The sequence below is a fragment of the Balaenoptera acutorostrata genome, chromosome 5, assembly GCF_949987535.1.
Source record: "Balaenoptera acutorostrata chromosome 5, mBalAcu1.1, whole genome shotgun sequence".
In the NCBI taxonomy this organism is placed as follows: Eukaryota; Metazoa; Chordata; class Mammalia; order Artiodactyla; family Balaenopteridae; genus Balaenoptera; species Balaenoptera acutorostrata.
Genome location: NC_080068.1, coordinates 112,130,487 through 112,143,215, shown reverse-complemented (window position 1 = coordinate 112,143,215; position 12,729 = coordinate 112,130,487). Strand labels below are relative to the sequence as shown.

General features: G+C 42.6%; 1 long non-coding RNA gene and 1 other non-coding gene across 2 annotated transcripts in view; one reads left to right on the top strand and one right to left on the bottom strand.

Annotated features, from left to right (window-relative positions):
• Nucleotides 1-12,523, top strand: part of LOC130708227 (uncharacterized) — a 36,259-nt gene extending 23,736 nt beyond the window's left edge. Inside the window, exons 2-3 of the long non-coding RNA XR_009008334.1 lie at nt 11,313-11,370; nt 12,422-12,523. This is a non-coding gene — a long non-coding RNA (uncharacterized LOC130708227). The remainder of the gene's footprint in view (nt 1-11,312; nt 11,371-12,421) is intronic.
• TRNAG-UCC (transfer RNA glycine (anticodon UCC)) lies at nt 2,334-2,407 on the bottom strand. The gene has a single exon. It is a non-coding gene; the product is annotated as a tRNA-Gly (tRNA).
• Nucleotides 12,524-12,729: the final 206 nt, after the last annotated feature.

Below are 12,729 nucleotides of genomic sequence, written 5' to 3'. Positions count from 1 at the left end.
ATTTTGCATAAGTACCATGGGGTGAAGCTTGCTACATCATGGCAGTTAAAGATCTGAAGTTACGGTGTTGGATGTTTTGTGAAGTTAAAAGTTAAAGTTGAACGGGGCATGACCAGAGGGGAGCAGGGGAGGAAGACTTGAGGTTCATGGCTCTCAGACTGGATGTTGATGTCGGTTGAACTGGTTCTGACTTGCACTTCCTCCTATTATCTTCATGATCCTAAATTCATGTTTTTCAGCAAATTTTCCAGGCCCTCTGAGTCTGAGATCACCTTTGCTTCCCTGGGACTGGGTCCACCTTACACTAAGACACACACACTAGCCTTACTGTAAATTAGTTCATACCTTTTCCTGCTTTCAAGAGAGTATCAGGTGAAGGCATTGAAGTTTAGGAAAGCAAAGAGTGATGAAACGTGGAACATGCTGTCTCAATTCACCACCCTTACAATTTTGCTTGAGGCTATTCCAGTCAGCACTGCTATTGAGCAAAGATGACAACAGAAACAAAAACAAACCATAAAACTAACCTCCTACCCAAATCCCATAATGGTTTTGCAGAAGCACAGTGAGGCCAATGACCTCTAAAATGGCATTTCTTCTTCAACTGATTAGATATTTACTGCTCACTTATCGCAACCCACAACCTCTATATGGGATTACATTGAACTCTGACCATGGATAAGGTGAATTAGGTGATTAGGGTGGGTTGGGCTCCCTTAACAGAGCTAATTTACCCTCCCCACTGCCCAACACCCAAGTCATTTCCGAGGAATTATTTATAAGTAGTTGGATACAGTATGGTCAGGTGGTGAAGAAGTTTGTAAATCATTATTTTATTATATGAAGAAGTAGTTGCACTTCTCCTCCTGGTGAGGTAAATATTAACTTTCTAGCTGGAAAACTGCAGTCCTAATCATCTTGGCGGCACTGTGGTCATATGACATACCTGGGGGCAGCTCCAGATGGCAGCATGTAAAACAAATGAGAGGGGGCCTCAAGCAATATTTGATTAAGAATTGTTCTCTTTGTGGGAGAAAATCAACACTCAAACCAGCTAAGCTGGTGAGCTCTCCTCCAGTGCCTGCTGCTGGGGCAGGATGTTTGGGGAGGTTTCAGGAGGACAATAATACCCCTCACTGCAGTAGGTGAGAGGAGGTGAGAAGCAGTCACAGTCGGATCTACATAGGAAAGAATACTTCAGACTGAAGACATGAAGTGCTCACCAAAGCAGCAGGACTGAGGAAGGACACCAGGTCTCTCCATCCCATTGTCACTCCCCTGTCCCAGTTCACCACCTTCCAGCCTTCACTTAGAACCTAGAAACTGCAGCAGCTTCCCAACGGGCGTCCTGCCTCCTGACCTCCTCCATTCCATTCCCTAGTCTGCAGCCATCAGGCTCTTTCTAAAATGCCATTCTGGTTTTATCACCCCCTATTTGAGCCCATTACCTGGCTTCTCATTTCTCCCATTTCTCAGGATAAGGTCAACTTTGAGTATAGCTGAAAAGCTCTATTAATGACTTGATTTCTGCCTGCCACTCCCGTCTTCCATTCTTTCCTACATTAAACTTCTAGTTTGTTTAAAGCGGTGAAGCTCTCTGGCTTCCTCTTCTGGGAACTCTCTTCCTCTTTTTATTCTGGCAAACTCCTACTTATTTCTTAGGACTCACTTTCGATATCCTGGTGGGCGCTCCTATAGCATTCTAAACTTCTATTATAAGTTATTGCATCTCTTAGGCCATTTAATGATCTGCCTTTCTTGCTGTACAGCATTAGCTCACGTTGAGTGTTGAATATTCACCACACCCTATTAAGCATTTTCCTTGGCATATCTCATGTGATTCCCGTAAGAATTCTGTGAGGGAAACACTTGATTACAAATAATTAAACCAAGGCTCATGTTAGGTCATTTGCTTAAGTCCTACAGCTAGAAAGCTCCATAGGGCAAGATGGCGTTGCTCTTGCCTATCATTTGATCCCTGGCAACAAATGTATACCTAGCCCTTAGTTGTAGCTAGCACTTACATTGCACTTAGAATGTGCTGGGCATATCTCAATCTTATGTCAATAGGATGGGGAAACTGAGATAGAGGTTAAGTGACCTGCCCATGGTCACACAGAGAAGAAGTAGCCAGGCTGGGATTTAAACCTAAGCATCTGGCTTCAGAACTTCTGCACTCTTAACCGTTAGACTGTTCTTCCTTTGCATGAGCAGAAATGCTTCAAGTTGCAGAAATGTTAAGGAAAGAGATGAAACAGTCAATAAAGCAAAGCAAATCGAGACTACCTTTTTTTTTTTTTTTTGGCTGCACCGCGTGGCTCACGGGATTATAGTTCCCTAACCAGGGATCGAACCTGGGTTCCCCTGCAGTGGAAGCACAGAGTCCTAACCACTGGACCACCAGGGAATTCCCCAAGACCATCTTTAATTAGGCAATTTGTTAGTCCTTCAGACAGCCTCCCATGAAGTCTTCACATTACCCATGACAGAAAGATAGATGCATAGTTCTCACCAAATGAAAACATGTCTGGAAGAAAAAATCATTTTCTATATTGGAGTGTCTATATTGGAGTAGTAATCAGTGATTTAAAAAACATTCAACTAAAATTTCCTTTTTAACACTGCAATATATACTCAAATGACATTCTCTAGAGAAAATGGGGAGGGAAATCCAGTGGGATTATGGTGAAAAATTGAAATCAGTCTGCTGTCTTAGAAGAGGACTGCTGTGGTCTGAGAAAAAGAGAAGAATGAAAAAATCCTTGCAAGGATTTTGCAATCTTTGCAATCCTTCCTAACAAGTCAAAAAAAAGTTTAATTTTGCCTTGTCAAGTACAAATAGGACTTGGGTGGCAGAGAGAAAAAAGCAAAGGAATGCTTTTGTAGTTGTGTTTTTCTCCCTTTCCCAAATGGAAAATTTTATTGTTGTTTCTTCTGATTTCTGAATTGTTTTGATGGTTTCTACCACACTGACTTGTTTTAAAAAATCATCTCAGCAGGTTTTTCCTTTTAATAAAACAGAAAAAATTTGAATAATTAATGGAAAACATTTTACTTTTTGGAGAATGGAGGGAGAATGATGACTTGGGGGATATGAAGGCAAGAGGATCTCTGAGTGAGTGAGGGATCCCCCTCATCATCAGAAGATGCAGCTGGCAGTAATTGTCAGGAAGTTGAGGCTAGAACCTTATTTGACTTGGCTGCTGTCTTTTGTTAAGAGACAAGAGACAATGGTTGTTGATCAGGGATAATGGCTTGGTGATGGAGAGGAGTTCACAGATAAGGCATAGGATTTGTTAATGGATTTAAGGAGAAGAAGGCGATAGAAAAGGAAGAAACAAGCGTGACCCCTAGATGTGTGGCTTTAGCTTCTGGGTGGAGCCTGTTATTGACATAGGGAAGAAGAGATTTAGGGGAAAAAATTTTTTAATTCAATGTTGTACATGTTAAGTTTGAAATTTCTGCACGAGGGTCCTACCTGATCTCCCTTGTTCTACTCATACTCCGTTACAGTATCTTTTCACGGTGCAGCGGCAACAGGATCCTTTTAAATTGTACTCAAAGCCATCCAATGACGCCACATCCAGCTCCGAGTAAAAGCCAAAGTCATGACCTCTTCTTCCACACACGTCCTTGCTCATTCCCTTCCAGCTGCACTGTTCTCCTTGCTGTCCCATGAACATACCAGGTACACTCCCACCTCAGGATCTTTGTAGTGTCTCTTTTTTATTTCTGGAATGCTCTTCCTACAGATATCTTAGCTATCTTACTGACCTCACCTCTAAGTCTTTGCCCAGATTTCAGCATCTTGGTAAGGTCTACGCTGATCACCCTATTTAAAACCACGACTGCTCTTCCATCCCCAGCACTCTACTTTCTCTTTTTACATAGCACTTCTGTTTCATCACCTTCCATTATACCATGACCCCCTTTTTTTTTTTGGCCAAGCCGCATGGCTTGTGGAATCTTAATTCACCAACCAGGGATTGAACCCGGGCCCTTGGCAGTGAGAGCACGGAGTCCTAACCATGGGACTGCCAGGGAATTCCCTATACTATGATTCTTTTATAAGGTCAATTGTTAATCTTCATTTCCTCTCGTTGGAGCGTAAGCATCACGAAGGAGAGAAATATGATACTAATATATCCCAAGAACCTAGAATATTCCATGGTACATAGTAACTACCCAATAAATATTGGTTACTATGAGTATGGTTAAATATGAGTAAAAATAATTATTCGATGTCTAAGAAATGTCAAATAGATGGTTGGATAGATGAGTCTAGACCTCAGAGGAGAGGTGAGGTCTGGAAGTATTCATCTGTGATAAATTAGTTAAAAATATGAGAATGAATAAAGTTACCCAAGGTAAAGACATGACTAGGAAAGAGACGTTCCAATATTAAGACACAGGAAGTGCCAACATTTTGACATCAGGTAGAGATGGAGAAACCAATAAAAGAAGGCAGATATTTAGAACCAGTAATGTAGGAGAAAAACCAGGAGATGCCTGGGTGGGACAGGGTGGGGGGAGTACTGTGTGAAGGAAAAAGGAGTCAACAATGTCATCTCCTCCTGTGTAGCTGAGTGATATAAGCCTAGAAAATCCCCCACTATATTGGCAACAAAGGAGATCTTTGCCCACCTAGGTAGGAACGGTTTCTGGGAAGATGGAAGCTGAGGTGGGGTTTGCCAAAATGGCTTGAGGGGGACTTCACTGGTGGTGCAGTGGTTAAGAATCCGCCTGCCAATGCAGTGGACACGGGTTCGAGCCCTGGTCCAGGAAGATCTCACATGCCGAGGAGCAACTAAGCCCATGGGCCACAACTACTGAGCCTGCGCTCTAGAGCCCGTGAGCCACAACTACTGAGCCCGTGTGCCACAACTACTGAAGCCCGTGCGCCTAGAGCTCGTGCTCCGCAGCAAGAGAAGCCACCGCAATGAGAAGACCGTGCACCGCAATGAAGAGCAGCCTCTGCTCGCCGCAACTAGAGAAAGCCCGTGTGGAGCAACGAAGACCCAATGCAACCAAAAAATAAATATAATAAATAAAATTGATTCTTTAAAAAAAAATGGCTTGAGGATATACTGGAGGACTGTACTTTAATATAACTCCACCAAATAAGAACAAAGGATAACAAGGGATAATAACTCACAGGGTCAGAACTAATAGGAAAGGAGACAGCAACAGATCAGCAATGTCAATACATTTTTGGAAGATGTGAAGAAGTAGAAGCTGACTTAACTTAGCAGAGCAGGGGGATATATGCCTATGTGCCTGGGGACAGTGGCAGAATTGAGTTTTAATGATGAACAAGTCAGTTTGCTGTGTAGAACTCTTTAGATGTTCTGCACTTGGATCCAGCAGGTACTACAGAAGGTAAAGGTAATATGCCTGGATAGAAAGAGGGATGGTGGTTGAAAATTTTTATAGAATAGTTGAGCTCACTGATTCCCTTCCTTACATGACCTACCCAGAGGACTACAACTCCATGTACCTCCAGCCTGCCCAAAGACTTTCATGCTCTGGAGAAACTGGATCAGAGAGAGACACTCGACTTTGGGACACCAGGTCTAAGACAAGGATAGAACAAGGCGTGGAGTTATTATTATTTTTTTCCCATGGGTTTTGAACGCAAGTTTTATTTTTGAATTCCCATTGAAATAAGTATGTTAATCTTTGAAAAATATTTGGTTACATGCCACTAAAATTATCCCTAGAGCCCCCAGTGATAGTCATGCCCCATTCTGGAAAACACTACCATAGGGAATTACTGGAGGTACCCTGGGGAGGTAGGATGAGTCCACTGCTTGTTGAGCAAGGGTCATCTGTGTCCCAAGTAAGCTGCTTGCTGCTGTTCATAATTCTCTGAGCCCCAGACCTACCAGCATATTGGATCTCATCTTTCCTGGCTGGCAACACTTTGTTGGATCTCTAGTCTCTTCTAGACAGAAGAGTAAATGAGGCATGGAGTTATAAATGTGGGGATTAAGTGAAAAATTTCATACTGAATTATAATTCTTAGACTCCCTTCTCCTGCTGTACTCCCAGAATTCTGTCAACAGATTGGAGAGTAGATTGGAGAATCTAAATTACACACAAAAAAAGACTGACAGATACTGGTACTTTCAGAATCATACAATAAAAAGGTGCTGTCTTAGTCTGCTCAGACTACTGTAACAAAATATCATAGACTGGGTGGCTTAAACAACAGACACATTTCTCACAGTTCTGAAGGCTGGGAAGTCCAAGATCACTGGAAGGTACAGTGTCTGATGAGCGCCCTCTTTCGGACTTGCAGACAGCTGCTCTCTTCCTCTTCTTATAAGGCCACCAATCCTATTGGATTTATTACCTCATTTAATCTTTTTTTTTAAAACTAATTAACTTATTTATTTTTGTCTGGGTTGGGTCTTTGTTGCTGCGCACGGACTTTCTCTAGCTGCGGTGAGCGCGGGCTACTCTTTGTTGCAGTGTGCGGGCTTCTTATTGCAGTGGCTTCTCTTGTTGCGGAGCACGGGCTCTAGGCGCATGGGCTCAGTAGTTGTGGCTCGTGGGCTCTAGAGCGCAGGCTTAGTAGTTGTGGCACATGGGCTTAGTTGCTTTGCGGCATGTGGAATCTTTCTGGACCAGGGCTCGAACCCGTGTCCCCTGCATTGGCAGGCGGATTCTTAACCACTGTGCCACCAGGGAAGTCCCACCTCATTTAATCTTAATTACCTCCTAAAAACACTATCTCCAAATACAGTCACATTGGGGTTAGAGCTCCAACATATTAATTTAGTGGGGGACACAATTCAGTCCATATCAGTGAATAAGAAATAAACACTGATAGTGTGCCTTTTTATACATTTGGGATCTGGTTTGAATGGCAGTTATCCCACCTTGATTAATACAAGCGATTCCAACAGAGGAGAATAGTGAAAAGAGAGCCACGCACCAGACTTTTCTAGAGGGCAACTAACCTCTCCTGCCTAGAACCGAAGATAGAGGGCTTTTGGAGGAAGGGCACCAAACGAAAAATGGAACTGATTTGTTCAAACATTTGAGAAAAATTATTGGTAAAGGTTCAGCAAGTCTATTGAAACATTTAGAAAAAAAATAAATGATAAGCATGTAGGAAGCTAAGCAAGGCAATTTCAACTCGAGGAAAAACAAAATGTTGTATGAAAAGGAAATATTCATAACATGCATCTTGGATTAAACAGGGAATCGTTACTGGGCATAGTAATGTAAATGATGGCTGACTTAGCCAAAAATTATAAGGTTACATGAAGCAGATGAAGAAGGAAAGGGAAGTTGTGTGTGTGTGTGTGCGTGTGTGTGTGTGAGATATAACATACTTTAACTTCTGAAACAGGAGGTGTTTAGAAAATGTTTAAAATAGCTCAAGAAATAGCAGTATAATCCTATAAAAATGTGTCAATAATTACTAGTAGAAAGAGAATAAAAGTTGAAAGTGGTTTCCACTGGGAGTGGGGTGGAAAGCAGGACTGTAGACTGGGCAAGGGAGTGTGGTTTTCACTAGAGCCTTTTAGTACTAGCTGAATATTTAAAACTTATTTGCATATATTGGATAAAAATCAGATACACAAAACTTTTCAAAATATATTGTATGTATACTTCAATAAAGAAACTAAAAAATGTATATTGTATGGGACAAATGCTGTATGATCTCACTTACATGTGGAATCTAAAAAATACAACAAACTAGTGAATATAACAAAAAAGAGACAGACTCACAGATATAGAGAATAAACTAGAGGTTACCAGTGGGGAGCGGGGAGGGGAAGAGGGACAAGACAGGGGTAGGGGATTACAAGATACAAACTACTGTGTATAAAATAAACAAACTACAAGGATGTATTATACAGCAGAATATAGCCAATATTTTATAATAACTGTAAATGGAGTATAACCTTTAAAAATTGTGAAGCAATGTGTTGTATACCTGAAACATATAATGTTGTGAAGCAATTATACCTCAATTAAAAATTAAATACAAAAAATATATCGTACAGGAGGTTTAAAAGAAGAGATAGGAAGTGCAGACAGCTCTTTCAAGAAGCTTTGCTGGCGGAGGGGAGCAAAGGGATGGGGTAGCAGCTCAAACATTCAAGGGTGGATCTAATTTTTTTTTTTTTTGCTCGCGACACGCAGGATCTTAATTCCCCGACTAGGGATTGAACCCACGCCCCTTGCAGTGGAAGCTCAGGAGTCCTAACCACTGGACTGCCAGGGAATTCCCTGGATTTAAATATGTTTAAATTAAAGTGAGAATACTTAGTTACCAAATCAAATAGTGCAGGGTTTATAATGGAAAGCAAAGTTTCCTGCCCCACACACCCTTTCCAACACATTGCTTTCCATTTACTTGTAAACATTTAAACTATGGCTTCTCTCAGCCCAGTAGCATTAGTGCAGTTTAGTGCCCTGGGAGAGGAGGGCAGAGACAGGATTTCTGCCAATGGAGAGCAGTGCCTCACCAGTCCGTGAGCAAGCCGACTGGCACACTGCTCGGCCCAGGTCTTACCACCACCCAGCCCGTATGGAGAGAGGAAAGCCCAGAGGGGAAGCTGAGAAGCACGCAGTTAGGGCATTTCTGTGGCGCTACTCTGCAGAATCCTGTGATCTCTCAGAATCACAGAGTCCTCATTAGGACCTGTGCAAAGAGGAAAGAAAAATCCAGTTCTGTTTGCGGCATAGCTTAAAGCTGTGAGGTCTAAATTCGATTTGGGGGAAGTCAGGAGAGTGATTTCTTCTCTCTGCCCCCATTGGGAAGAAAAGGTGAAAAGAGGCTCACAAAAGTTTCTGTTGTATCTTTATCCAGACCCTGTATACCATAATTATAAAGAGGCATAGGAAAAAAAAAAAGGGGCATAAGATGGTTTTTGTGGTCACACCTCTACTGAGGGTGCTGTAGGTAGGGATAAATTGTATTGCACTCAAGTGCCTATAACCATAACAATATATTGTAAACATACAGTGTTTACTTTCTGAACATTAATGAAACAACCATACTAGTACAGAAGAACAACCAGAACTATGAGAGATTTTAAGATAAATATAAAAAGTCCCTAAGGAAAATGACCTGTAGATCATTATCTAATGATTTTTAAAGATTATATTTTACATTATTTGACATCCTATGCTTCTTCTTTTACAGCATGTTTAAGAGGATGACAGGTCTGCCGGGTTTAATGTAATGTAATTCATTATAAAAATTACTGAACTCGAATGCTAGAGGCAGGGCTAGTGTGCAGACACATGCCACTGCCCTGGAGAGGGGATTCATTCTGGAGGGAAGTTGTGGTAGCTACCTTGGGAAGAATCAGCCAACCACTTCCAGATGGATATTTCATAAGTATTCCCCATCAGGGACCTAGCTCCCTGACGTCTTCCATGATACTGTCCGTCTACTGAAATGCTGATAGAGGAGTAAAGGCTCCACACCCCTTAGCTGTGGCGTGTGGTTACACTAGCCTGGAGGACAACACTCAGATGCCTTCAGGGACCAGACAAGTGAGTAAAATGGGAGTGAGAGTGAGACCCGAGAGTACACGGATTAAATCAAACCCACACTTACACATACATATACACACACCAGCCGCACTGTGCTGGCCAAACAAGGGTCTGCTGCTCACGTCTTTCCCAGGGGCTACCAATCTGTGATCTCTGCTTAGCTGTGGGAATAATGCTCCCGGTACAAACTCAGACCTTAACTTCCCTCGAGAGTCACCAGGGTTTCTGACTCCATCCTGGAGCAGAACCAATTGAGGCCTCAAGTAGTTAATCCCAAGTGACTGTCTGAAGTCCCACCTAGCCTTTAAGGCCTGCCCAAAGCCCCACTCCTCCATGAAATCATCCCTTCCTCCCTCAGAGATGGTGCCTACCTTCTGCTAGCTCTGCTTTGTACCTCTGTTACAGGAGTTCCACTGTCTTCTATTACAACAGCTTGGATTTGTGTCAGCTTCAGCCCCCAGATCTCAAGGCCCAGCCTTACTATGTAAACCTATATAACTCTCTGTAAAATTTAAATGAAGGGATTTCTGAGTATTTTAATTGGCACATAGAAATTATTTTAAAATCCTAGAAATGTATTCAAACAAAAGAGTACCTCCCACCTAAAGTGTTCTCTCAGTGTTTCCCAAACTGGTGTTCCTCAGAACATTAGTCCCAAAAGGTGCTCCCTGAAAAGTGCTCTGTGGTCAAATGCTGCAGTGTATATCCTGATAGAGTCACAAGGCACACTGGCATTGTAAAGGCTCTGAGAAGATCAGGAGAAGTTAAAGAAAAGTTTACTTTTTTCACCCAGGATTCTCTTCATATATTTGGCCATGGGATCCTTTTAATGGGATCATTTAAGGACTTGCTCCTTGGAAGGTAGCCCTTGCAGAGGCAGCAAGGACAGACTCTGGCTCCAAGCTGCCTACAACCCAATCCTCAGCATTCATTGTCCTTGAGTAAGTTACTTGACCTAAGCAAGTTACTTGCCTAAGCTGTCTCATCTGTAAAATGGGCGTAATAGTAAGACATACTCTTATAGGGCTCTTATAGGGCTATTGTGAAGGTTAAATGAGTTAATACATATAAACTATGCATCTCAGCCTAAATTTGGAGTTTTGGTCAGAAAATCAGGCCTCTCTCCCTAATTCAGATTCAGAAAAAAATCAGAAGTAGGATGTCATCAAACTATTGGCTTTGCTACCAATAAAAGCTGTTTGGAGGAAGCTTGCTATTACTTTTGTTAATATGACTCACCACCTCACCCACTTCACCCCCATTTGATTCCAGCCTCTCAGTCACAGGCAGAGATGGATATGCAGGCTTTCTTGGTAGGGTCAGGTAATTACAGCAGAGTGAACAAAGTAAGTGTTTGTCTTGTGTATTAGTTTGTTAGGGCTGCTATAACAAAGTACCACAAACTAGGTGGCTTAGAACGACAGAAATTTACTGTCTCACGGTTCTGGAGGCTAGAAGTCTGAAATCAAGGTATCAGCAGGGCCATCCTCCCTCTGAAACCTGTAGGGGAAGGATCCTTCCTTGCTTCCTCCAGTTTCTCTAGCCCCAGATGTTCCTTAGCTTGTGGCAGCATAATTCTCATCTCTGCCTTCATCATCACATGGCATTCTCCCGGTCTGTTCTCACACAGCCTTCCCTCCATGTGTGTCTGTCTCTATGTCTAAATTTTCCCTTTTTTATAAAGACATCAGTCATATTGGATTAGGGACCACACAAATGACCTCATTTTTTTTTTCTTCTTTCTTTTTGGCTGTGCTGTGCGGCTTGCGGGATCTTTGTTCCCCGACCAGGGATCAAACCGGTGCCCCCTGCAGTGGAAGCATGGATTCTTAACCACCGTACTGCCAGGTTAGTCCCATGACCTCATTTTAACTTGATTACCTCTGTAAAAACCCTATTTCCAAATAAGGTCCCATTCTGAGGTACTGGGGGTCAGGACTTCAACATATCCTTTTTAGGAGGACACAATGCAACCCATAACATCCTGAGACCAGGCCATCCAAAATAGAGGAAAAGGGACTGAAGATAATTTCTGATCCTTCTTCCCCATGTCACCAGTCAGAGACATCATGTCTCCTTGCTTGGGGAGGAGTGAAAGGGGGTCAAGGAAGTCCAGAAGTGCTCCCAAGTCCTTTCTCTCCTCCTACGGCTGGAATTGAGAAATCTTCCCCCACTCTACAGAAAATGAGGAAGTAGGGAAACATCCCCATTCCCACCCCATTGCCAAAATGCAGTCCAAGGATGACTTTGGGTTTAAATAGGTCTTCAGAACTGCTTGTGCTCCTGCCTTAAAATTTGTCAGTTGGAGTCCCTCTGTCTCTCCTGGGGCTCAAGGGTATACCTGCGTGTACTGAAAAAAACTGGTTACCTAGATGCTGGGGAACTCGAGGACTCCCTGGTGTTGCACTTGGGGCCACTTTCAGTTGGCTGTGCCCTTGGGAACAAGGTTCTTTCAAGCCTGACCTCTTCTGGGGGATGGGGGAGAAAATATCCTCATTAGTCTTAGAAACAACTATTAGCAGCTAATACACAACAGCAATATATATTTAGATTTTTAATAATGATTTGGATGTGGGGAATGAATATTCAATGATGAGGGGAAAAGATGGAGATACACACCAAGCAAAGACAGTGTTTCAAATAGCAATGGGTAGAACAAGTCAGGCATCTTCGTTGGGGGAGAGGAGTTGCAATTGTTGAGAGTTTACCCTGTGCCTCACACGTACTAGCTTGTTTAATCCTCACACCCTGTGAGTCTTGCTGGTGCGGTGGGGCAGGGCCATCTGTCTCCAGGGCTTGTCCTCTTAAACATTGAGCTACACAGCCTCCTTTGTCTGAAACACAGGAGGCTGCTCTTACCTCTGTGTCCCGAAAACAGTTTATGTAATTTCTTCCACAGCACTGAACGCATCTGGAGCTCTTCCCTTTCTTGATTGTGAGCCCCTCCAGGACAGGAACTGGTCCACACTCACCTTCATCACCTCATTTGCTGTCTGTCACCTTGTAGGTAAGTTTTTAGTTAAATCGATGAATAACTTTTTACTAAAAAGCCCTTGAAGATTTTTCTGATTCACACAGTTATTATAGTCTTCAAAGTAGTATGATTCATGAATTGTGATTGCTTCACACGCAGAAACAAAGACACCCAGGCTAATGACCTGTATTAGAGCAGTGACAATATGCTGACCAGTCTCTTTCGTTACTTAG